Source organism: Dendrobates tinctorius, unplaced genomic scaffold, assembly GCF_039654945.1.
Source record: "Dendrobates tinctorius isolate UK_male_01 unplaced genomic scaffold, ASM3965494v1 ptg000147l, whole genome shotgun sequence".
In the NCBI taxonomy this organism is placed as follows: domain Eukaryota; kingdom Metazoa; phylum Chordata; class Amphibia; order Anura; family Dendrobatidae; genus Dendrobates; species Dendrobates tinctorius.
Window position 1 is genome coordinate 4,609,605 of NW_027361814.1, and position 27,206 is coordinate 4,636,810.

At 42.3% G+C, this 27,206-nt stretch overlaps 1 protein-coding gene across 5 annotated transcripts in view; it reads left to right on the forward strand.

Moving 5' to 3' along the window:
* Window positions 1-27,206, forward strand: part of MGMT (O-6-methylguanine-DNA methyltransferase) — a 500,744-nt gene that overhangs the window by 8,807 nt on the left and 464,731 nt on the right. For 3 of the 5 annotated variants that reach the window (XM_073546350.1, XM_073546351.1, XM_073546353.1), the window contains exon 2: window positions 2,084-2,133. The exons of 1 other annotated variant lie outside the window; for it this stretch is intronic. The gene's annotated coding sequence lies outside the window, so the exon portion shown is untranslated. Of the gene's footprint in view, window positions 1-2,083; window positions 2,134-18,852; window positions 18,930-27,206 lie in introns of those variants that run through there. One more of the 5 variants, XM_073546354.1, reaches the window with a different exon arrangement.

A 27,206-nucleotide genomic window follows, 5' to 3' on the forward strand; every position in this document is an offset into this window, starting at 1 on the left:
GTAGTCTCGCGTGACTCTAGCGGTCTCGCGAGATCAACGTCATCACAGGTCTCGCAAGGCATCTCTGGGAACGCTGAGGCCGGGAATGCAGCGCGGGAAGTCGGAAGGTAAATATACCCCGATTTTTTATTTTTTTTTTATAATTTTTAACATTTTATCTTTTACTATTGAGGCCGCATAGGCAGCCTCAAAAGTAAAAAGCTGCTCACACTTGTCAAACACTATGTTTCTGTCTATATGTGCTTGTATGGGAGTCGTCACAGCAGCTAGTTCATCCCCTTCAGGTCAGAGTAGATGTCAAATTAAAAATAGAGCCTGCCAAGGAATAAAGTGATAAAAATGCAGGATACAAGTCACATAATGGCTAGAAATGCTGTTATTCCTGATGCACAGACCGGACGGCTTAATCTGAAAAGTTACTTGAAAGTACAGATAATCTGATTCATGCTGCCTAAATCACAAGCAGGATAAATTGCACACCGGCTGAGTTACTGAAACGCTGTATGTGCTGCTCCAAAATGCTGTGTTGTTTTAGAGAAAACGTACTTTGTAAAGTTGGCCGGGGACTATGAGTCTCGGATGACCAGTCCGAGAACGATCCCCAGCGGCTTCTACATGCCCCAGTCCCAATGACTGACAGATCTCTCCCTAAGTACAGGAGGGGGAGAATTTACCGGGTTGAGGATGGTTGTTTGCAAAATGTATGTCAACCAACAACTTTACAGTACTCTAATTTTTGTTTTTGTTCAGAACTTTTACCGCCCATCCCTGACAATCGTCTGCGTCTAAAAGGAATGTTTGGCGGTTGAAGAAAGTATAACTGCGCCAATTATTTCATTTTAAAAAACTGCCATTGCTCACCTTTTAAAATTCCAGTGGGACTCCCTGACTGTCTCTCTTTGTTGTCCTGGAGCAATGATGTGCTGTATATCCATGTGACCCCTGTCTCGACCATGATTTCTACCACAAGGGGAGCGTGGACGCCTGTGATCAGCTTCAGCGGTTCATGTGGACATATGACACGTCATTGCCCCAGGAAAATAAACGCTAGCGTGGAGCATGCGTACCGGTGTGGCGGGAGCTTTATTGGGAGGTACATTTTGAATTTTTTTATTTTATTTTATTTTATTTTAGAACATTTCCTGCAGCTACAGTAATTTCTTCAAATGTTGGACATCCCCTTAAGGGATTATTCCTAAAGTGAAGCTACAACGTATCCACAGGATAGGTGATAACGTGTGGATTGGCGGGGTCCAACCTCTTGCCGATCTTGGGGCATTTTATGAGTCGTCAGAACATGAGCGCATACGTGCCTCTGCTGTATTCATTCTCCGGGGGGCCGCTGGAGGACGTCGAGTGCATTTTCCTGGCAATGGCGCTTGCGATAGGGTAAATGGGATGGGATTTACTTGCAGTCGTTTTTTAGGAAATATCAAGGAGTTTTTTTGCTTAGGTGGCTGATAACAAGCAATAATAGATTTACGGTAATTAAAGACTAAACGTTGGGAGATTTCAGGGTAAAATGCTTCCATATTCCATTCTTCAAAAATAACAACAACAAAAAAGACACTATATTAAAGGACTTAATGGATAATATATGGGGAAGTGGAGATGATGGATCTGGTCTTCCCCTTTAAAGAGAAAAATGCCGGCACTTGTGTGAAGCGCTGGCACTCTGATGATCTCCAGCATTAAGGCGCTGTTTATTTATATGCCATGTTTTTACAGGCTCCGTTATGTCTTACAGTAGATCGTTATCCGCAGATCAAAGTTCTGCTGCTCCGGGATGAGAGGGGACTTCGGCGAGCTTCATCAGTTGATTATGACTCATTACAGATGATAGATGACCCGCTGAACCCTGAAATTCCTGTTTTTTTGCTCTAGGAAAAATATATTTAGAGAGAAATCTCCTAGTCTGTGATATTATGCTCTGAAGCCCAGAGCCCATTTTTCTCATGCATCACATTATATATATGTGGCAGCGGCGGTGATAACATTGACATGCTCCGTATATGACATTTGGGCTTATCGTCCGCTGACAGTATTTATCATTTGCACTTTTTTTTCCCCTTTTTTTTCGTAGGCAGAGCTTCGTCATTGACTACAAGTGCGACTCCTGGACCTGTACTAAAAGTAAGTTCCTGCTGGCACGTCACCCCCGCAGGTGCACGGTAAATGCTTTACAAGAGAGTTCACGTAACGAGATTTGGTATTCCCCGGTGTCCAGCGGTTGGTGTTAAGTCCCCACTTGACATGATTGATGCTGCTGTGTAAATTGTACTCGCTCTGACATGGCCGGTAATAGGCATCACTATTCCTTTTTTTTTTTTCTTACTACGAATCTGTCTTTTTCAAGTATAGAAAAAATTCTGTATATTAAAGAGGTATTCCGAAAAGCCGCAGCCGCAGATGCCCACCGCATTTGGTAGCTGCACGGATTGAGCCGCTCTGCACCATGGGCGCCATCCGTCTTGATCTTCCTAGAACGACAGGACTGCAGGGTAGACGCTTGGAACATGTTCACACGCAGTGAAAATCTGGACATTTTACAAATGCCGTGGAGAAAATCCACATCATAAATTGACCGGCGCTACGAATTTTACATCCACGGTATGACAATTTATGCAAATGTGTATAAAAGAAGCCATGGCGCTGCGGCGGGTCTGCTGTTCCGAGGACCCAAACCACCAAGAACACTCTCTTAGGCCGGTTTCACATATCCTGATGTTTCTGGTACCAGAAAAAACGGTACGGGAGATGTCCGTGTGTCAATTTGTCACATTCGTATGGCATCCGTGTGCTATTCGTGTGTCCGTGGGTACCATCCGTGTGTGATCCGTGTGCTGTCCATATGCTGTCTGTGTCCGTGTATTGAAGCAATTTGTTTCAGTGTTAACCCTATGACTTTTAAAACACACACGGATGACACACGGACGCCATCCGTGTGCAGTAGGTGTTTACACAGACCCATTAACTTGTATGGGTCCATGTGATCTGTTCTGTAGCTCAAAAACGGACATGTCAGTGTGTTTTGCACACGGACACGCGGCCCGTGAAAACACGCTGACATGTGTCAGTGTCTCCGATCCGTGAGAAAACTGTCACCACACGTACCGGAGACACTGACATGTGAAACTGGCCTTAATTTCAATGGGGTTTGAGCGGGTGCTTGTATTCTTGCACTGCATTTACTGGTAGTATGGTGGCCCAAGGGGTAGCGATTCTCCTTGCGGAGAGTGACATGTCTAGCCTCATATGCCGAGGTGAGGAGACTTTTAAGCCTTACAATGCTCCTGTTGGAAATATGCAAATTGTCTGTTCAGAAAGGAAGAGGAGTAGAACTCTAGCGCAACCCATTGGAAGTAGCAATCCTAAAAGTCAATATCGACTCTCTAACGAGCCTTGTAACATGATGTAGGATAAAAGCTACAACCTGAATCTCAATTTGCAGACACTGTGTTTCAGGGTACTGACTTTCGCCAGTACAAAATGTGAGATTTGGCTTGGCTTTGTGAGAGGCGTCTGACCCGGATCCAAGGGGTAACGTTTCTCCTTGCAGGGAGAGTGACATGTCAAGATGAGGAGACTTTTAAATATGCAAATTGTCTCTTCAGAGAGGAAGAGGACTAGAACTCTAATGCCACCTATAGGAAGTAGCAGTCCTGGTAAGGTGGTGGAACAGTGTTTCACAATTCTGCTCGTACTTTTGACGGCTGGAATAATATGACATGTCGCTCATCATTTTTTAAAAAACAGAATCTAACTTGACGGTGAGAAGAAAGATTTAGTGTTCGACTCATCGTATTTTCGCTAGTTTTTTTACGTGAATGCTTCTCAATTCATGACTTTTTGATTTGCGAAGAAAGGGGCTCCGAAACGCGTAGCACTTATAAAAGCAGTTCATTTTATTCCTCACATCTGATTTTTCTTCTGCAGTGCTTGTTGGAATCCAAGGATTTTTTTCTAAATTTTTGTATGAGTTTTTGATTTGTGATACAATCACTAAACAACCTGCACCTTTTTTTTTTCAAAATCTGTATGGAAAATCGGTCCGAGTCTCTCTGCCGAGAATCGCACAAGTGTTCTCCAAGTGTTCTCTGTATGGTTATCCTTATGCAATGCGTATGCAATGTGATTTTCTCCCACTGAATTAATGGCTCAATGGGCTGAAATGAGGAAAATGTGTGCGTATTTGTCGCATAGCACTCATCCGTATTCTATGGTAGTGTGACCCCGGCCTTAGGCCACTCACACGTTCAGTATTTGGTCAGTATTTTTTACCTCATCATTTGTAAGCCAAAACCAGGTGTGGTTAAAAAATACAGAAGTGATGATATGTTTCTATTATACTTTCTCTAGTCACCTTCCATGACAGCCATATCGGAGGATGTCTCACCACCCTAATGGGGGACAGGAAATGCACAAGAGGTTAAATAACCCTCCCCTTCCTGCTACCTGCAGTGTTTTTCCTGTCCCCTATGGGGCATGAAGAGGTTCGATAGTGCTGCCGTGGCCGGCGACCGGAGGCACTATGTTGGTTACCTGAAGCTGGGCGGCCGATGGACGGGGGCTTCGCTCTCCTCCGTATGATGGCTGCTCCTGTCTCCACTTCGGCGAGACTCGGGACCCCTGTTCTCATCTCCTGCGCCCCTTTTGCGGAGCAAAGTGAGGCGGTGATGTGCAGCCGGGGTCCTCTGTGAGATCCCCGGAGTCCTCCTCCCCACGCGGCAGGCGCACTCGCGCACTGGAAGTGACGGAGGGACCGGCGCCGAAGTTCCGGTTTCGCCTCCATCCTGCGTTCCCGGCTGGAACGCTTATGCGGCGAAATTTCCCGGCCACCGTTAGCGTCTCGGGCCCCCGTCAGTGGCTCTACTGACCCCCAGCGTCACACAGACCGGCCGCTGAACATAAGGCTGGATCGGGTCAAGGGGGCGGAGCTAGCAACCCCAGATGGGGTGGGGGAACGGGACGGCCGCTGCAGGATCAGCTACTAGGAGGGGTGATTACAATGACCCCCACCTGTGGACCAGGGGACGAGGAACACGGAACACGCTGGTGGACCTCGGCTATCTAAACCCTGGTCGGGGTACGTCCAGGTAAGGCCATTTCTGTACTGGTGACTGTGACAGACTGACCATGGACGGCGATAAGCCCTCACGATCTGCTTCTGCGGAGCCCAGCGTTCACCCTCCTTCTGTAAGTAGTGGGGTGGGTCCCCCCTTTATTCTGTCCAGGTGGTCTGAGGTGACTTAGTATGCCTTCTCTCTCTGTTTTAGGGAGACAAGGCCCCTGACCCCGTAAAGAAACCGAGCCGCAAGTGTGTGTGTGTGTGTGGTACCAAACTTCCCTCGGCATATAGGAAGACGCTTTGTCAGCCCTGCATGGATGACGTAATACGTGCAGAGCAGCCCTCCCTACTGGACAGTATAAAAACCCTCATCAAACAAGACGTCCAAACTTCTATGATGACTGTTGCCCAAACCCTGACGCCACAGCCCCCTCCTGCTAAGCGGCCCCTGTGGAATTTGACTCGGACTTGGGCGAAATTGTTACCTCTAACTCAGAGGATGCATGGGAAAATGAGAGTTCCACTTCCGCCCCTAAACCCGATAACAAAAAATACTACTTCTCGTCTGAAGACATGGGGGGATTTAGTTAACATGGTAAGGAGTACTATGGGCTTGGAGGAGGCGGAAGTGGAATGCTCTATTCAGGATGAAATGTTTGGGGGACTGAAGCCCAAAGACCAAAAGGGGTTTCCCATTCACGAAAACATCCGACACCTGGTCGTCTGTCCATACATTCACCAGACATTATAGACTAAATTTCAACAGGGATTTAACGTTTGGCAGACGTGTTCTGCAGGCTGTTGTCCCTCCCTAAGAAATTAGTTGTTGGTATTCCTCCGATATGGCTGTCATGGAAGGTGACTAGAGAAAATAGAATTAGTCTTACCGGTAATTTGGTTTCTAGGAACCTTCCATGACATCACTAATTTCCCTCCCTATCTGATGCTTGCTGGACGATTCCTGCTCTTTTGTGGTAACTATACATGCTAGTGTGTACAGAAAAAACACTGGAGGTAGCAGGAAGGGGCGGGTTATTTAACCTCTTGTGCATTTCCTGTCCCCCATTAGGGCAGGGAGACATCCTCCGATATGGCTCTTGTGGAAGGTTCCTATTACTGGTAAGACTAATTATATTTTTCCTCTGATTGTTCCACTCCTGATCATGGGTTACAAATACTGAGGTAAAATACTGACCAAATACTAGATTTCATAGCGGATAGCATCCCTTTGAATAACACCTATAAGGCTACATTCACATGTTGAGTATTTGGTGATTTTTTTTTTTTTTTTTACCTCACCTCAGTATTTGTAAGCCAAAACCAGGAGTGGAACATTAAGGGCTCATACTCACTTGCGAGAGACTTGCACGATTCTCGTGCGAGTCTCTCACCTGGAAATCTGGCACTGCCACCGGCACTCGGACCGGAGCGTGCGGCTGCATAGAAATACATATAGCCGCACGCTCCGGTCCCAGTGCCGGCGGCAGTGCCAGATTTCCAGGCGAGAGACTCGCACGAGAAAACCTGAAGTGAGTATGAGCCCCCTGAGAGGAAAAGTATAATAGAAACACGTCACCACTTCTGTATTTTTTACCCCCTTCTGTTTTTGGCTTACAAATACTGAGGTAAAAAAACCTTACCAAATACTCAACGATGAGCTTTAGGTGAATTTTTGATGTGTCACATTTTCTGCACCTATTATATAAATTGGGTTACTTGTGATTTATAATTGCATTTTTCTTGCGTTTTTCTGTGCATTTTTTTATCATACGTGTTATCACATTTTTGACGTATTTTTTTTTTTGTTCTTTTTGCTGTGTCATATTTTAAATAAAGTTGATTTGTTTTTAAAACTTTCTGGTATTTGGCTTTGACAAAACTTTATTAATATATACTTGGGTGTGGATTACATAGGTTTTTGATGCGTTTCCACCGAGGAAACAAACTTGAAACACATGTGCGTTTTTTCTTCATCTAATGCAAGTCTATGAGTAAATTACTTACGGTACATAAAACTCAGCGAACCCACAAGAGAATTTGACATGCTGTGGATTTGAGGTCAGTTTATGCTGAGTAGAGAAGAAGCACAGCGGCCATGAGATGTCTATAAATCCCATCCGTTTTTCTAGAACTGAAAGACGCTTTGTTTTTGACCCAGGAAATATGCGCTGCGTCAAAAACGCACCAAAAGCTCATGGTGGGAACTAAAAATAAAAAGGACAAAAAAAGATGTGAACCTCTACATAATTGTGCCAAATACAGTTCTAAAAAAAATCACAAAATGGAAATTTCTTTAATTTAATTTCTTTTATATTATTACAATATTAGTTTTACACATTCATCTACCACCATTTTTAATAGAAAATGGAAATTGTATATATTGTTTTTATTTGTTCATGAACAAAATCTTCACGTGATATATGGATGTTATTATGTTTTGTGTATGTTTTAATTATTTTATTATTTTTACTTAAGATTTGTGTTTTGCTTCTTATTATATTAATGTTTAATGAATCAGTAATTTGTTAATGATGCACTTCGCTCATCCATTGCGGGTGTATGGAGCGTGCTCACAGAAACCTATTGGGTTTGTCTACATTTGTAAAACTCAGATCTATGAAAATATAAAATTAATTGTTACGGGAAACTGTGTAAAGGGGAAAAAAAAAATCTAAGGCCACGTTCACACGTTCAGTATTTGGTCAGTATTTCACGTCAGTTTTTGTAAGGAGTGGAACAGAGGAAAAGTTTAATAGAAACACGTCACCACTTCTGTATTTATCACCCACTACTGGTTTTGGCTTACAAATACTGACGTAAAATACTGAACGTGTGCACATGGCCTATATGTCAGAATGTTGTTTTATTTGGTCACTGCACCACCTCCAAAATTGCATTAATAATCGGTCGTATCTATGTACTCCAAAATGGTATCATTAAAAACTATAGCTTGGCGCGCGCACACAAAGAAAAGCCGTCGCACAGCTACATCAACGGAAAAATAAAAAGTTATGGGTCTCCATGAACGTCAACGTGAACCAAAATTCTTTTTAAAGAAGACCTTTCACCAAATTTTTTTTGTTGAACCGGACATAAGATGTAGCAGTGGCTGCAGAGCCGAATAAAACTTTTTGGATATTTTTTTAATTTTGCCTCTCCGTTGTGGAGATATTAGCAAGCAACGTATTTGGCACCTAATTACTTAACTTTAGTTAAGTCCAAGTGGGTGTTTTCCCTGAGGGTGTGCACTCTTCCTTGTATGACCGGGGTCAGACTCGCGAGAAACTTGGACGAGTCTCGCACGTCAATACCCGGCAGCGGGAGCGGAGCCATGTATTTCTACCGAGTGACGGCGGCAGTGCCGGGTATTAAGATGCGAGACTCGTCCGAGATTCTCGCATGTGTAATCCCGGCCTATGATTCGCTATCTGATAACACCCACTTGGATGGGAAAAATCCGCACAGAAAACTCAGCGTACCCATAAGAGATATCGTCATGCTATGGATTTCAAACTCGCACCGCAGGTCAGTTTACTCTCAGTAGAAAAAAAAGCGCAATGGGCACAAGATTTTTAGGAATCGCATCCACTGAGAGACAAAAACGCGGTAAAAACGCATTTAGAAAAAAAAAACCACTCAAACACAATGAATAAACGGTAACCTGATAAGTGCAGAAATGAGCAAAATCAAAAACTCAGTAAAAGCTCATCGTGGAAACGTAGCCTTAGACTTGCGTTTTTGCTGCATTTATTTTTCAGCGTTGTCACCAAGCATTTTTTTTTCAGCTTCTTTATTTCTAGTAAAGTTTTATTCACCAAAAGCGCTTTGAAAATGTTGCGAGAACCTCTGTTGCATTTTATTTTGCACCGTTTTTTTCCCCCACTTAGGCTGGTTTCACACTTGCGTTTTTTTGCGCTGTATTTTAGCGCTAAAAAAAGGATGCGCTTTTTTCCCCTATATTTTGCATGGGATGCGCTTATGTGCGCATACACATGCGTTTGTATGCGTTTTTACGCACATGCGTTTTTTTGTGGTGTGCGCTCGGGCGCACAAAATGCATCCTGTTGCATTTTTTGGGCGTCCAACTTGCCTCAAAAAAACGCATGCGCGCGCAATGCGTTTTTTTTTTTACAGCAAGACACCCATTGTAAGTTTATGGATGCGCATATGTGCGCATTGGCATGCTCATGTATGCGTTTTTTTGCGCATGCATTTTTTTGTTGAGCATTGGTTAGACAATGGAAATTAGGGGTTTGGGTTAGAGTTAGGGTTAGTTAAGGGGGGTTAGGGTTAGTATGGTTTGGTTAAGGGTTAGGGTTAGTAAAGTCATGGTTTGGGTTAGTGTTAATCCTAACCCTATCTTGATTTTTTTGGTGAGGCCAACTAATGTTGTAAAAAAACGCAAACGCGGTAAAAATGCACTAAAAACGCATAAAAACTCTGCGTTTTTTCCTGCATGCGCATAAAAATGCTTGAAAAAAACACAGCATTTGTATGCGTTTTTTCCATGCGTTTTTTTTGCGGGAAAAACGCGCTGCAAAAAAAAAAAAGCAAGTGTGAAAGTAGCCTTACTCAGTGGTGAAAAAACGCTGCAAGAATGCTGAATGAATCGACATGCTTCATATTTAAAAAAACAAAAACAAAACAAAACACCGCAGTTTTCCAAATTGGTCAGGTAAAAAAAAACCTACAAACATTTCTGAAATCTCATAGCGTTTGTTGGTACAGTAAAACGCAGCTTTTAATTAGCATAAAAAGCGCAATGTGTGAACTTCGCTTTAGACCAATTATTCTGCTGTTATTATTGTACTGACCTCTGTTCTACAGCTGCTAGAATGTGACGTATTTAGCAATCAAACATGTAGTATCGGCTTATATCAGTAATTTACGAGCTGGCCTTTTGCTTTTTGTTTTAATCCTGTTTGATCTATGTGCAGTCTGACAATTATTATTATTTTAATGACCTTGTAAGTAAATAAGAAAATATTTTTAGAACACTTTGGCTTCAAATGATAAGGACTCAGTTATTAGTAAGAAAACAAGTCGACAAAATAATAATAACGTGATTATGTATGTTTTTATTATTTACCGTCTGTACTTTTATGTCGCCTTTTATGTTGTCGGCCGTCTTTTCCTCCGACTATTGGACAGAGGCTAAGTTCAGCGAGAAAACAATATTTCTGTAGCCTTCTGAGAGAAGCACCTCGAGAGATGAGATCTCTAACTTCTTTAAAATGAGAGAAAATATTCTTCAAATTCACGGTTACTTATCTCAGATGACAGGAAGAGGGAAACATAATTTTGTTGCTTGGTTATTAATACCACAGCTCCTGGGACATAGCATTTTAGTAAACATAAATTTGTACAGGTAACCACATCACAGCTGATAACCTCTTGAGCCTTGGTATATTAAATTGTTCTAATATATGTTAGAGTTTACGTAAAATAACTCCCATTAGGGAAGCTTGACGGAATACTTTAAATGTGTCATATTTTTTTTTTTCTTTTTTTTACCTTTCGTTCTATGGGGATAAACTAGATTCAATCTTTAAAAGAAAACACATTCACTTTTACAGATATTGCAGTTATGTCAGATCTGTGGTTGACATTTTAACATTTGGTCACTCGGCGTTCAAGTGTATTTCATTATGTTTGCTGCATGAAAATAATAATAAAAATATGAAACCCGTCTTAAAGACCACCTCTCTGAGAAAGACCACCGGCTCATCTAGATAGATTTTCAATCCACCATATGATATAAATACTGGTCTGCTACTTTTAAAAGAATATAACCCTAGAAGACCCTTTTTTGTCTATGTGCAACAGCATTTTTTTTCTTCATAAAGCGGTTTCTTTGCGACACCTTTTGTCTATATCTTAGATTGTAGACAGGGATGAACGGACTCGAGGAAGTTTGAGTTCCCAAACTTGAAATAGAACCCAAACTCCATTGAAAAGAATGACCACCTGAACTTTGGAGCCGTTTTATTTTATTTTCTCTTTCTTTTCTCACTCTTTTTTGACTCACTCTCTCTTTTTTTTTTTTTTTTTAGCTAGCTCTCTTTTTCTCTCTTTTCTCTCTTTTCCCTCTCACTCTCTTTTCTCTCGCTCTTTTTCCCTTGCGATCTCTCTCTTTTTCCCTTGCGATCTCTCTTTTTCCCTTGCGCTCTCTCTCTCTCTTTTTCCCTTGCGCTCTCTCTCTTTTTCCCTTGCGCTCTCTCTTTTTCCCCTCAAGCTCTTTCTTTTTTCCCTCACGCTCTCTTTTTGTCCCTTGTGCGCGCTCTCTTTTTTCCCTCACGCTCTTTTTTTCCCTCGCGCTCTTTTTTTCCCTCGCGCTCTCTCTTTCCCTTGTGCTCGCTCTCTTTTTTTTCCCTCGCGCTCTCTTTTCTCTCACACCGGACTTCCTCTGGAACTCTTAACATTGCAGCGGACTTACGGGAGAAGTCTGAGTTCGGCATGTAGCACCAGACACTAACTGTACGGTACGAACCCCAAACTTTTTGGATTCGCTCATCTCTAATTATAGGAGTCGGAGGCTTCCAAACAAAGCTGCCCAAAGAATGAACATGATGCTTGATGTAACCTCGCCATCTCCTTGTAACAGCAGTGACCGGAGCGAGCTCTAACTGCTACTTTTTAAGGATTTACGGTAATTGCACCTGCAATCACTAATGTTTACTGTCCTTTAGAGTTGAACGATTATAATCACCGAATCTGAACTTGCCATATTGGTACCCTATTCGTGCCGAATTTAGGTTTGACGATCGATTCCGAACATATTCGGTCTTTTCTACTCCCGTTGGCTCCAATGACGTTCGGCTGTGTTCGGCGAATATTGCAAAAACAATATTCTCCAGTGCCGATCATTATCAAAAACGAATTTTAAAAAATCGCTCAACTGTACTGTGTGAATTCTCTGGTGCCGGCACTGGAAGAATACTACCGGCCATATTCCAACTAAACGTCACCCGCTTCCCGCGATTTACTTGTATTGACAGAGGCTGCCCACTTCTAGTCGGCACATGACTGAATATTTGCAAATTTCATACTCGCTGTCACGTGCCGGAGAGCAGCCGCACAAAAAAATCTTGACAGCGTGCTAACTGTGAGCCTGGAGGATTCACAAATCTGCAGTCACATGGTGACCCCAAGCCTGGACATCCCCTTTAAAGACTCTCTGATGTAGTTTCCTATTATAAATGTTTTAATTGATCTAAGGATTTTGATCAGATAACTTTTACTCATGTGTCTACAGTATAGTACGAGCATTCTCTTCTGTTTCCTCCTTATCATGTTACTTGCTGTTCTACGCTGTCTTGTGTTTTCTAATTCGCTGATGTGTGTAGATCTGTGTTAGTACACTACACTACTCCATGCCATGTCTCAATGTATATAAATCTATAGTGTAACAGCGCACCATGTCTATTGATTTCCGTCTTCATTCAGGAAACCATATCAGATGCCGCACACATGTCTTGTTACCTGAGCTTAATGTCACAATCACCTTGAATGCATCGTTTGTGTGTCTGATGGTTTTTTTTTTTTTTGTAACCTCAGCTAAGGCTTCTTCTCGAAAATGGGGTCCTGCCCAACTAGCACAGTAGCCCTCCCCCTCCACATTTTCTATGCTATACAGTCACGGCCGAAAGTGTTGTCACCTTTGAAATTGTCCCAGAAAATTAAGTATTTTCCCAAGGAAAAGATTGCAATTACACATATTTTGTTATACACACGTTGATTTCCTTTGTGTGCATTGGAACAACACAAAAAATGGTCTTTACAAAAATACCAGTTCCACATTATTAATGTACCCATATGTTAGCGACTCATCATAATATGATTTACAGGGAGAACAAAAGTCAAATGTGCTAAAAAAGATTCCAAAATTTAATTTACCCAAAAAATTACAATCAAAGTATACGAATAACAGTATATAAATATTAAAGGCACATGTGCGAATCAGCGATTAGACCCCTAGGTAAAAAGGCCGGAGAATAGGTCAGGACATAAGTTATAAATCAACCAAATGAGAATTCTTCTAGTGTTATAAGTTCATATGATAATGAAAGACATATCAATAACCTAGTGCCCCTAAAGTAAATTGATGCCCAATATGGGTAACATGTATATTGTGTCCATGTAATGGGACCATAGCTTAGAGTCTATCAGTGATTGTTAGATAACAGATAACTCATGTTGGACATAGAACCTATTACAAAAGTAGTAAATTGGAAAGGTATTCACCTATTGTGTCTGCCCTGCCTGGACTGTGGCCACGTTCCCCAGTGAGCGTTTCGCGTCGATGTCGCTTCCTCAGGAAGATCTAAAATGTGAGTGTTCTGTTATCCAACAATCACAGATAGACACTAGACTATGGTCCCATTGTGTGGAGCCACATTGAGTTCTTTTGAGCAATGCATGGCTCTCCATTTATTTGATTGAGAGTTGCCAAAATGGCCCTGACTTGTAAATTTACAGAATATGATACAAATGTCTTATTAGACGTGGGACCTCTCTCGAGGATGGGGACCCAGTTGTACCATGATGTTAGTAGAGAGGTGCCTCTTTCTCCTTTCATCTGTATGGAAGTTCGGAAAACTGTAGAGGAGATGGGGCAAATTTACTAATGCTGTCCCATACACATGGAATACCATTTGGTAGACTGTTATCTCTCCAAAATTAACCATGCGTACGAGCGCTCCGCTTCATGTGTTCTCCACAGTGTGATAGAACATTTCTGCCAGATACCTCTCTCAAGAATGTAATAGGATCGACCATTGATTTTTGCAACGACTCGTTCTTACTCTTTCCCTACATCATGTGCCTTGGAAGTTTCAGAAGGTCTTATTAAAATCAGCGGGTTTAGACAATTTTCATATAATGTGATCGGTGGGGCCTTTAGTCGAAACATTCTGAAAATGCACAACTTTATCCCAGTAGCTTACAGTTTGTTTGGTGCATCTTTTGTCTAGTTGTATACCATCTTTAGCCTGTTTTTTGCTCCCATGTTTGGCCAACATTTTTCATTTTAAAGAGGTTGTCCAGCTTCAAGTCTGTAAGCACTCTATGTGACTGCAGACTTGTGAATCATCACAGCCTGCGCGCTGTCATTATTCTCTAGGAGCTGGCGGGCGCATGGTCTCAAGTATGCGATTTGCATACATACGGTCACATGCCGACTAGACTTGCACTTCCTCGCTCAATACAAGTGAATTGAGCAAGGCCCGACACATCTAGTCGGAATGTGGAGAGAAATATACAAATTTCATACTTGCAGTCACATGACTGCCCGCTCAATCCTAACAGTGCACACTGTGCACTCTGAGAGGAGTCACAAGTTTGTAGTCACATAATGACTGCAGATTGAAGCCCAAGCCTGGACAATCCCTTTAAGGCTTTTCCAAACTCCGGCTAAGCCACACTTCTCTTTGATTAGGCTACTTTCACACTTGCGCCTTTTTGCGCAGCGTATCGAGCGCACATGAAACGCATGTCAAAAGCACATGCAAACGCTTGTAAACACTGCGTTTTTTTGTAGCATTATTGTGCGCATTACGACAAAAAATCGCAGCGTTTTTATGCGTTTGTAAGCGTTTTTTCATGTGTTTGCATTTTTTATGATCAATGGTGTCACTTCACAGGAGAAAAAGTCAGTGAAAAATTCTTGCAACACACTCCACCAATGGGACAGCAGTGGGCGTGTCTTATGGAAATTCTTTATCTAGACCCTGTTTACAGCTGAATTCTTCACATTTGCTTGCATTTGCCTTGTGAAACATGGATCTGCGCTGGAAGAGTTTTTACTTTGACTTGGATCTGGACATCAGGATGGCTCAGGCTTATGCCGTTGCTTGCCATGAACAGAGGGAGAGAGAGAGGCAGCGAAGACGGCAGCGCCGGCGTATGTGGATACATCCCATTATTGAACTCTGGGAGAGCCGTGGAGCGTACCACACCCTCTACAGTGAGCTACAGGCAAACCCGGAGAAATGTACAGATTATACCTGGATGTCCCAACAAAGCTTTAACGATTTGCTTGGTCGGGTCCAAGAAGCCATCCGGAGACAGGACACGTAGCTCCGGCGTGCGATTACTCCTGAGAAACGGCTACTGGTTACATTACGGTACGTAGTATTGCAAAACCAATGCCTGCAGAATTTTCTTTGTTGTGACTTGTACTATTACAAATCTGGCAGAATTATAGTTCTGCCATGTATTTAACAAAAAGCTGCGGTTTTTTTTATGGCATGTAATGAACAAAAGGCTGCAAATGTATTTTTATAAACTTTTTTTTTAAATTTATTGTTGGTGTTTTAAAATCCATATACAGAAGTAATATTTGTTGTTTTTTCTTTGTTTCTCAGATTCCTGGCAACTGGAAAGACACTCTCTTCACTCCACTTCCAGTACCGTATTGGAATCTCCACGTTGTCTAGAATTGTAGCGGACACCTGCCGGGTTTGTGGAATGTTCTCTGTCCAGAATTCATGCCCCTGTCCACCGCAGAAAAGTGGTTGGAAATCGCCGAAAAATTCTGGACAGTATGCAATTTCCCCAACTGTTTGGGAGCGGTGGATGGGAAACACATCCGGATTATCAAGCCAAAAAGAACTGGATCGGAGTACTACAACTATAAAAAGTACTTTTCTATAGTACTCATGGACATTTCAGATGCAGACTGTATGTTTGTAGCTGTGGATATTGGGGCATTTGGCCGTGGAAATGACTCCCAGGCCTTTAAGAACTCGGACATGGGCCGGAGATTGTATGGCAACCAATTTAATTTTCCCATGCCATGGCCTCTTCCCAACACCGAAGCTCCACCACAGCCCTTTGTAATGGTTGGAGATGAGGCATTCCAGATGTGCCAAAACATGCTCAAGCCCTACTCCAGCCGGGACTTGGACCATGCAAAAATAATTTTTAATTACAGGCTGACCAGGGCCAGAAGAACTGTTGAGTGTGCCTTCGGTATTCTTGTATCCAGATGGCGCATTCTCGCCACAGCCATTAATCTAAAACTGGAAACAGTGGATGAGGTGGTGAAGGCCTGTGTGGTTCTACATAATTTTGTCATGGCTAGAGAGCATCCAAACTGAGATCTTGATGATGTTGCTCCTATCCCATTGCCTGAATTTACTCAGCACCCTCTCAGGTCATCGGTTGAAGTTTGCCAAATGAGGGACCAATTTGCGGCCTACGTCATCTCGGATGCAGGCTGTCCCACAACGGGATACGCTCCTCAACAAGGCGGATCAGGTGCTCGTTGTCGATGTAAAATTCTTCGTCATCCCGTTGTGGTGCCTAGAAAAAAAAAATTAATCTTTGTAATTTTGGAGAATGAAAAAGAAACAGAGAAGAAGCAAGATAAAAGATGAAAATAAAGACAGAAAAAGAAAAAAAAAGGAAAGACTATATACTAACATTGCGTCTCCTCGCCACGACTTGGCTACGCTGCTCCCGCTCTGACTGCTCCCGCTCAGACTGCTACCACACTTCACCTTCACTGGCCGTGTCCAATGTCTGTAAAGAAAAAAAAATTATTACACATTTCTAGAGGCAGCAGCTAAACTTACCCAAAGGCAGCAATATCCTCACCTCACGATCAGCTTGGGCCAGTTCTTGCCGAGATGGCGAATAGACCGATCCAGAAGAAGACATGCTGAAATTTAAACAAAAAATACCTTAGTACATAATAAATTGTACAGGACACACACACATTATGTTGAAGAATACTCACATTTTGGCTGCTGAAGCTTGAATCGAAGGCTCTTGTCTGGTCTTCTATTCAAGGCTGTCTGTAGCTGCTCTTCTCTTGCTCTCTGTAGCTGCTCTTATCTTCAAGGCTGTAGTGGTGTGGCCCTGAAGACACCTTCTTTTATCAACACTCCTCCCAAACAATGTTGCTTGTTTAGGGGGAGGTTTAAACAACTGTCTAGACATTGTTTACTCAAATCGCGTGCGCGCACAAAGCGCTGATGTGCGCGCATCCAAGCGCACGCCAGCGACCCCATAGACTAATGCTATTTTTGGGTGCGCACACGTGCGCGTGCGATTTTTTTTTAACGATGTAGGCGGGAAAAAAATGCAACATGTAGCGTACGGCGTGTCTGGGCGCACGCCTGGAAAATGCGCAGCACACACTAAACGCTGATGAGCGCGTGCAATCGCAAGACCCTGCGACCACCATGTTAGAGATGGGGAACATTGCGCGTGCGCCCGATAGCGCACGATGCACTGCATGATAAAACGCTAGTGTGAAACCAGCCTTAGTTTCAAATAACCTATCTGGCTCCAAGGGCTGCAAAGAAGGGGAATGTGGTGCCACGGTGGTCCCTGGGCAACAGGATGGTCTCCGTTTTTCCATGTAAGATCTGGAAGTAGTCACCAGATAATTCGCCACAAATTGTTGAAATTATTGCCGATGTTTATAGTTAATAGTTGTGAATCTTGCCCCTATAGCAATAGCGCTGATATTAATCCTCATAGTATTTGAACCTTTGTGGCAGTGAAGGAGTTAAATCATCCAGATTCAATAGTTTTCAACAACTGTCTATTTTTATATATATTATAATATATATATTTTTTTATATATATTTCCAATCACCTCCTGTTTAGGTATAGCCACTGTAGCATTATGAAGAATGATTGATGATCCAGGAAAGTTTCTTTTGAAGCACTTGTTATATTGTGCAATGCACAGGGGGGTCAGCTACACTTGAGTGATGCATGATTTATCCGATATCCCTGCCACTTTCTCAGATAAAGCTGCTATTTTATCGAAAATGCCAGAGACTGGTGATTTAGAATTTATAAGCCTACCCCTTCCCTTCCTTTCCCTCAATCCTCCTCCTCCTCCTCTCCAAATAATTGTCCCGATTACTTTCTGGTTTTGCAATAAAACATTAAAGGTAATTGCACACAAATGTGATAGAGCGCCAAAACACAATAAAATTAACCTGAATTAGCTCGCTTGTCAATGAGAAGTATTTATGAAATGCAGTACTGTAATAAGGAAGACAGATATTATAGCTCGGAGGTGAGGTATGGCTTTAATGTAATACTCTTTGAAATTTTAAAAAGAAACCATTATAACGGAGAGCGGGGTTGGAAATTAAGTTCTTATAATAGGAAGCAATAACGTATCGGAAAGGTAATGTTTTCTTGTACGGTGTTCTTATGTGAATTACCTTTTTTTTTTTTTTATACGTTGTCATTTCATATCCTACCGGGAATTGTTAAGCAGACAAGGAACTGAACCGGTTTTGATGAACCAAATTTCTAATTATTTATGAATGATCAAGGCAACTTTTATTTATTTATTTATTTTTTTTAGTTTATTTTTAATGGGTTCTTTTTTTTTCTAATTTTAATACCGGATTCTAAGAAAATGTAATTTACATTGATATACTAAACATAGCCATAAAATGGAAGAATGCCTTAATAATGTGAACATTTTCACTATGGTTCTAAAGTCAATTATGATGTTGGTGGTGTGCTCCTGCTCGATGAGGCTGCTGGCTGCAGGATTTTTATATTACTTCGTTTTATCCTGTTATCCTTTATCCCATTTGTCGGTGATCTGCCCAATAATTTTTCCTCCGTATCACACCTTAAAGGAGATGTACATTGAGGATCTTTTCCTTCAGACTAACCATAAGGATGCACTCAGATGGCTGTATAAATCAGACGGAGATCGTAAATATTCGGACTGGCCGGCAGCTCTCCCTACTTGAGAGTGACATCTTCATTTATCTCTTTTCAGCTGTCACGCTTGGGACATTGGAGCCGCCGGGACAGTCCGAGCATTGCGTTCCAACCTCCGTCCGACTTATACGACCATCTGACTGCACTCTTAAAGGTTATTCTCCTCCTCCATCTTCAGGACAATACCGCTTCCCAGCCTAGAGGCTTCCTATTTGCCGAGGGATAAAATGCAATTGTGGCACACATAATATATGTGGAAACCGTAAAGGAAAATGGTTATCCTTCACAGAATAATTATAAAGATATTATGTCTAGGATTTGGGCCACATATATATTGATACTCGGACTAGTAAGGACAACTGCAACTATAGTATAGAACAATCCAAGAAAGCAAGCAGTCAAAAAAGTCCCATAAAACAGAATTTTATTAGATAATGCCTTATAAAGACATGGACAATAAGGTGCTTGGGATACAGGCGAATACAGAGCGTGCACACATGGCATACAAAGACCGGATAGCCACACACACAGCCCCACAGCAGGCAGCCCTGAAGGAGTATATCATAGGCCATTTAAAGTGCATAGCCCTCCATATAATCATAGGGCAGATATAGCAAAACCAACAATGGAAAGACTTTTCAGTGGCATAAAAAATGGAGCTACTCATAGAGTAAGTGCTCATAATAGAACCAGCAACTGAAGAGTCTTCAGCATGGCATGTTGCCTGGGAGGTATATCAAAAATCAACAGTGGGAGAACTCTTCAGTGGCATGTAAAATGAAAATAATCTAGAGCAAGTGCTCATATCGAAGTCAGCAACTGAAGAGTCCTCAGCATGGCGTATTACCTGGGAGCTGTGGGAGCAGAGAATCCGGTCAACCCCGACGCGCGTTTTGGAGCGCTATGCTCCTTCCTCAGGGGGCGTCTTGCTGCTGTGGGGCTGTGTGTGTGGCTATCCGGTATTTGTATGCCATGTGTGCACGCTCTGTATTCCCCTGTATCCCATGCACCTTATTGTCCATGTTTTTATAAGGCGTTATCTAATAAAATTCTGTTTTATGGGACTTTTTTGACTGCTTGCTTTCTTGGTTTGTTCTATTTGCCGAGGGGTGGTACGCTCCACATGTTTGATGGTTTGGATCAGCGTCATGGCTGCATCATTGGTCAATCTGTGCGCTTTCAGAAGCAGCTTTGCCTTTGCAGTATTGGAGAAGCGCATGGATATTGGATCTATACAGAATGGCCAGCTTCAGAGCAGCACATGCAAGCTTGTATAGCAAAGAGCTTGTAAGCGTGCGCTCCACCTATGGTTTGGCCAGTAATCTTGGCAATGAGCAGAGGACTGTAAAACTTAAAATCCCTCAACTCTTGAGATTTTTAATAAGCGGTAAATTGCAAAGTTGTTTTAAATAAGCACTTTGAAATCTTCAACATTTCAGAAGTTGAGACAAGCCCTTTGACCCATTCACGACGTGCATCCTGCGTGATGATCGCGCGGGCTCATGCTGAGCGCTGCCGCGATCAAATGCAGGTGTCAGCTCTATATGAGATCTGACACCCTATAGCAATTCCCATGATAGGTGCTTGCGCCGATCGCGGGTGTTTAACCCCTCTGCTGCTGTCAATAGTGACAGCGACATTGATGGGCATCACAAGGGGAGGGCGCTCCCTCTCTGCTCCCATCAGCACGCCGCGATTGTGATTGCATTGTGTTGAAAGCCTCCATGGTGACGTCGGGCCGAAAGATGGCAGCGGGGGTTACTCAGGGATGGTGGCCTGTAAGCTCCTGCTCAGAGCAGCAGTTGACACGCCTCTTCCCTGCCTGTGAGACGCTGAGCTAATGCCCTGCAATGCAAAATTATTGCAGAGTATTAGGCTGGAGTCACACTACAGCGAGATACAGCCGAGTCTCGCAGGTTAAAACCAAGCTCTGGCACCGGCACTCCGGAGCGGAGCGTGCAGGTCCATGTATTGCTGTGCGGCTGCACGCTCCGCTCCGGAGTGCCGGCGCCAGAGCTTGATTTTAACCTGCGAGACTCGGCCGTATCTCGCTGTGTGTGATCCCGGCCTTAGAGCAGCAATCGGGGCAAGGAAAGTTGATGTCCCATAGTGGGATAATGTGGGAAAAAAAAATAGAAAAAAAATAGTTATTAAAAATGTTAAAAATCTAAAAATAAATCACAACAGACCAAAAAAAAATGAATCCAATAAATATTTTTTTTTATTTAAAAACAAAAATAAACAAAAAAGTACACATATTTGGTATCGTAGCATCCGTAACGACCAGACCTATAAAAGTATCCCACTAGTTAACCCCTTCAGTGAACACCGCAAAAAAATATCCTTTCTCATCATACCACCGATCGAAAAAACAAATGTAAATAAAAATGGTATTTCTGAAAATATCATCTTGTCCTGCAAAAAACAAGTCACCATACAGCTCAGTCAGAGGAAAAATAAAGAAAGTATAGCTCTCAGAATAAAGCGATGCAAAAACAATTATTTTTTTATAAATAGTTTTTATTGGGTAAAAGCGCCAAAACATAAAAAAAACTATACAAAATATGGTATCGCTGTAATTTTACTGACCCGAAGAATAAAGCTGCTTGTAAATTTTACCACATGCGGAACAGCATAAAAATAAAACCCTAAACAATTCCTGAATTTCTGGTTTTTATTCATTCTGTCTCCCAAAAATTGGAATAGAAATTGATTAAAAATGTCATGTGCCCGAAAATGGTACCAATAAAAATGTCAGCTTGTCCCGCAAAAAAAACATGACTGTGTTAGCTGAAATATGGAAAAATTATAGGTATCTAAATATAGGTATGCGGGGTTTCATCTGACTCGCATCGCTCGGAGATTTAGATCGAAACCCCGATATAAGTGCTCATTGTAGAGAAGAGGAGACATGTGATCCTAAACGTTGTGTAAAATGTTCTAACAAAAGCTTCAACTCAATCCACAAGAAAAGCAAGTCCCCATTCAGGTCCGTCATCTGTTAATGGAAATATAGGGGGCTTCCACGTTACTGGTAGCACAAAGGCTCTGGAAAAGCAAAATGGCTTCTCACCCTCCAAAAGAAATTCAGCAAATGCTCTTCATGTCTGAGCCCCAGTGTGCCTAAACCACATTTAGCGCCCACATGTTTGGCATTTCTGTAGCGATGAGAGCCTAATTTATAGGTGCGTGTGTCCAGAAGTATGAGCTGGGCATTATGTACTGGTCACTACAACGCACTGGTCACTACAATGGCAGTTTGCAATTTTTAATCAGCCACATCCACTACTGCTTGTTTCTGGAAATTCCCATGGAGTCAAAATCATCACTATACCTATAGATAAATTCCCAGAGGGGTATAATTATTCTACATGCATGTCCCCTATCCTACATACTGAATATAATACAGTGGGGAAAAAAAGTATTTAGTCAGTCAGCAATAGTGCAAGTTCCACCACTTAAAAAGATGAGAGGCGTCTGTAATTTACATCATAGGTAGACCTCAACTATGGGAGACAAACTGAGAAAAAAAAATCCAGAAAATCACATTGTCTGTTTTTTTTTCATTTTATTTGCATATTATGGTGGAAAATAAGTATTTGGTCAGAAACAAAATTTCATCTCAATACTTTGTGATATATCCTTTGTTGGCAATGACAGAGGTCAAACGCTTTCTGTAAGTCTTCACAAGGTTGCCACACACTGTTGTTGGTATGTTGGCCCATTCCTCCATGCAGATCTCCTCTAGAGCAGTGATGTTTTTGGCTTTTCGCTTGGCAACACGGACTTTCAACTCCCTCCAAAGGTTTTCTATAGGGTTGAGATCTGGAGACTGGCTAGGCCACTCCAGGACCTTGAAATGCTTCTTACGAAGCCACTCCTTCGTTGCCCTGGCGGTGTGCTTTGGATCATTGTCATGTTGAAAGACCCAGCCACGTTTCATCTTCAATGCCCTTGCTGATGGAAGGAGGTTTGCACTCAAAATCTCACGATACATGGCCCCATTCATTCTTTCATGTACCCGGATCTGTCGTCCTGGCCCCTTTGCAGAGAAACAGCCCCAAAGCATGATGTTTCCACCACCATGCTTTACAGTAGGTATGGTGTTTGATGGATGCAACTCAGTATTCTTTTTCCTCCAAACACGACAAGTTGTGTTTCTACCAAACAGTTCCAGTTTGGTTTCATCAGACCATAGGACATTCTCCCAAAACTCCTCTGGATCATCCAAATGCTCTCTAGCAAACTTCAGACGGGCCCGGACATGTACAGGCTTAAGCAGTGGGACACGTCTGGCACTGCAGGATCTGAGTCCATGGTGGCGTAGTGTGTTACTTATGGTAGGCCTTGTTACATTGGTCCCAGCTCTCTGCAGTTCATTCACTAGGTCCCCCCGCGTGGTTCTGGGATTTTTGCTCACCGTTCTTGTGATCATTCTGACCCCACGGGGTGGGATTTTGCGTGGAGCACCAGATCGAGGGAGATTGTCAGTGGTCTTGTATGTCTTCTATTTTCTAATTATTGCTCCCACAGTTGATTTCTTCACTCCAAGCTGGTTGGCTATTGCAGGTTCAGTCTTCCCAGCCTGGTGCAGGGCTACAATTTTGTTTCTGGTGTCCTTTGACAGCTCTTTGGTCTTCACCATAGTGGAGTTTGGAGTCAGACTGTTTGAGGGTGTGCACAGGTGTCTTTTTATACTGATAACAAGTTTAAACAGGTGCCATTACTACAGGTAATGAGTGGAGGAAAGAGGAGACTCTTAAAGAAGAAGTTACAGGTCTGTGAGAGCCAGAAATCTTGATTGCTTGTTTCTGACCAAATACTTATTTTCCACCATAATATGCAAATAAAATGAAAAAAAAACAGACAATGTGATTTTCTGGATTTTTTTTTTCTCAGTTTGTCTCCCATAGTTGAGGTCTACCTATGATGTAAATTACAGACGCCTCTCATCTTTTTAAGTGGTGGAACTTGCACTATTGCTGACTGACTAAATACTTTTTTTCCCCACTGTATGTATTGAAAAAAAAAAAAAAATCATATTGGGCAGGCACTGGCGCCTGCACTGCAGCATGATCGTATCTATAATATGCATTAAACTGTTTTATTTAGTAATATACATTTATTTTGAAAAAGAAAAAAAACTCAAAATGGCGCTGGCTGTGCCTGCGCAGTAACATCTATCGGCGATCCAATAGATGCTACTGCGCAGGTGCCAGCGGCACCATCTTGGTGGAAACATTTTTTTTTGCTCTTTGCCTGCGCAGTAGCGTCGGTCTGATTGCCAATAGATGCCATTGCGCTTGCTCGGGTGGTTCCATATTGAGAAACTTTATGCGCAGGATCCCACAACCCGAAATTTATTTGTCCCACTTTTTCTAAAAAGTCGTACACTTTTAGGGGGGACCTTAGGGACCCTTCTGCTTTTTTTTTTTTTTTTTTTTTACTAGATGACATTTCGAAAAATCCCTTATTTGGGGCTGTCCATTGTCTGAGTAATGAAATAGGACATCGTCAGATAGGTGATAGCTGCTCTTTAAGCTATTCCGAAGCTACAATATAGAATTTTTTTTTCTTATTGGAGAAATATCACACACATTAGTACAGGGTTTTTAAAAAAAAAAAAAATATTTATAGAAGGTGTCTGCTACGACATCTCCAATGTTTATTTCCTAATTTTCGTCTATGATAAAAATATAATTATTGTACTCGCCTCCTTTTTTTTTTTTTTTTTTATTATTATTTTATAAAATTAAATAAGAATCAGAATATTGCAGAGTTTATTTATTTTTTCTTTCCTCTCTCTGGTGTTGTAATTGGCCAGTATAAACCCACCAGAGACCATCTTTTTTGGAGTAGCAAGTGTGATTTATCGAGTCAAGCACTACAAAAGGCACCCTCCCAATTTGTTTCAAAGTTACATGTGATTAAGCTTTGGGCCATGTAACTGATAATATAAAAATAGATATCACTGAGAGGGGAGCGTAGACCAGGGGAATGAACGCTACAGGACTACAAATCTGTCTATTACCAGACCACCTTTCATTGCTGCATCTAACACAGATAGTGTAGTGTTGTGCAAGTGTGAAATCCTATCATTAATCACAGCGGCGTGGAGAATGATCAGCGTCTGCTGGGAAAGGTCTACCAAATCCACAGGGAGACTGTAATGGTCAGATTGGATTTGATTGGTGGCGGGGTGGGAGTAGATTTAAGGAAATTTAGTATTGTTTGTGATGAATAGAGAGAGGATATTTTGAAATGTCAATGAATGTTCTGTAAATATTATACTTCTAGAACTTAAGGTTAAATATCACTTCTATAACTTAAATATTGAAATCCGCCAGTTGCCTAAAGCTGCGTTCACACATTCAGGTTTTTTCGCGGCGTTTTTTCCCCGCGAAAAGGCAAAAAAAAAAAAACATCCCATGCGATCCTATGGGATTCCGCAATGCTGTGCCAATGCTGCGAATTTTCCCGCGGCGGAATCGCGTCATGGAAAAATCCGCAGCATGCTCATTAATTTGCCAAATCGCTGCGATTCCGCCCACATAGGAATGCATTGTTCTGCTTACATTCCACATGTGGCTGTGCCCACCATGCGAAAAGTAAGCAGAACATTTGTGGATAGTACTCACGGTCCGTAGGAGAGAAGACTGTCCTTCGGGCTCTGGGTACCATATCCCTGTAAAAAAATAGAATTAAAATTAAAAAATCGGGTTATATTCACCTTCCGATGTCCTACGCAGCGTCCCCAGGCTTCAGCGATACACGTGGCAGCTCCCGTTCCCAGTGATGCATTGCGATGACCTTTGCTGACGTCGCGTCTCGCAATGCTGTAGCGGTCTCGCGAGACCGTGACGTCATCAAAAGTCATTGCCGCAATGCATCACTGGGAACGGGACTTGCCGGGAGCATCGCGATGATCGGGGACGCTGCGCGTGACGTTGGAAGGTGAATATAACCCAATCTTTTTTATTTTTTTAATTATTTTTAACATTTAGATCTTTTTACTACTGATGCTGCATAGGCAGCTTCAATAGTAAAAAGTTGGGCACACTCGTCAAACACTATGTTTGACGAGTGTGACCGACCTGTCAATCAGTTCTCCAAGCGATGCTACAGATCACTGGGAAAACGCTAGCATTCTGCAAGCTAATTACGCTTGCAAATCGCTAGTTTTTCCGCCGGAATTTAAAATGCGATTTTCTCGCGGAATGGAATTCCGGAATTCTCGCGGAGACTTCCACGGAAATTCCGCTGCGTGTGAACTTAGCCTTACTGTTAGGGTATGTTAACACACGTCAAATTTTTGCAACTGTAAAATGAGTTCTAGGTTAGAAAAAAATCAGTGAATTGATGGTTATAGAATGGTAAAATAAAAATATACTGACTGGCTGCAAAAGCCCTTCTGCAGTCTCATGGGGGGGACAGGAAATGATGATGTCCCTTTCTAAAGAAGACACCGGATGGCCGAGATCTTCAATGGTCAGGTCAGTGGACGTTAATAGATGTCTTCCTATTGCTAGCTAATGAAACAGTAACCGTATAATATTTGTCTTCCAATATTGCTCTAATGCCTGTGTGATGACATACTATTTGTGAAACTATGTCTCAGCAAAGACTTTGGTGACCTGTCACTAGGATATGCAACTAATATCACATCAGCAAGCCTCCATATGGTGTGAATTACTCACATCACTGAAAGAAAGTGGCAATGGCGATAGTGAAGCATGTGGGCCGTATTTGGCTTTTTCCAGAAATTGCCAGGCATTATCAATAATGGGCTGAACATGAAGCCTTAGAGAGAAAGCAAAGCAGTTGCAACGGGGGAAGAATTAGCAAAAGGGTCAGACCACCTACAATCAGACATTGTGGAAAACCCTAGCGTCATGCTTGTAATGTATACATTGAGGCAGACCCCTTCAAGGGGTTGATCTATACTGAGACAACCCCTTCTCAATCCCTATGTTTCCTGCTAGTAAAATAATTGCACTTATACTCACCTCTGGTGCCGGCGTTGTGATATACAATGTCTGCAAAATAGGTTTTTCTGTTGGAACTTTCTAGAAAATCCAGCCCTCTATGACCATGCAGGCTGTCAGCTCATGCAGCACCTTCCCCCCTCCTCTTTTCGCCCATGGCTCACTCACACACTGACCAGTGCCCCCCTGCCTGGGCTAGCTCTGAAACCTTAAACCAACTTCCTTTCGAAGAGCAGGGGGAAGGGATCCCTTTGTTCGGAAAAACACAGGCTGTATGCCGGTATATGGGAAACATAAAAATAAGTCATATTACGAAAACCATACACAGCAGAGATATGAAAATCATATTTTTGTAACCTGAGCGGTCCCAGCTTCGATACCGCGTATCTTTCGAAGTTCTACCCTGTCCAGAACATGAGATATGATTTGTCCCCAAATGGACGGTC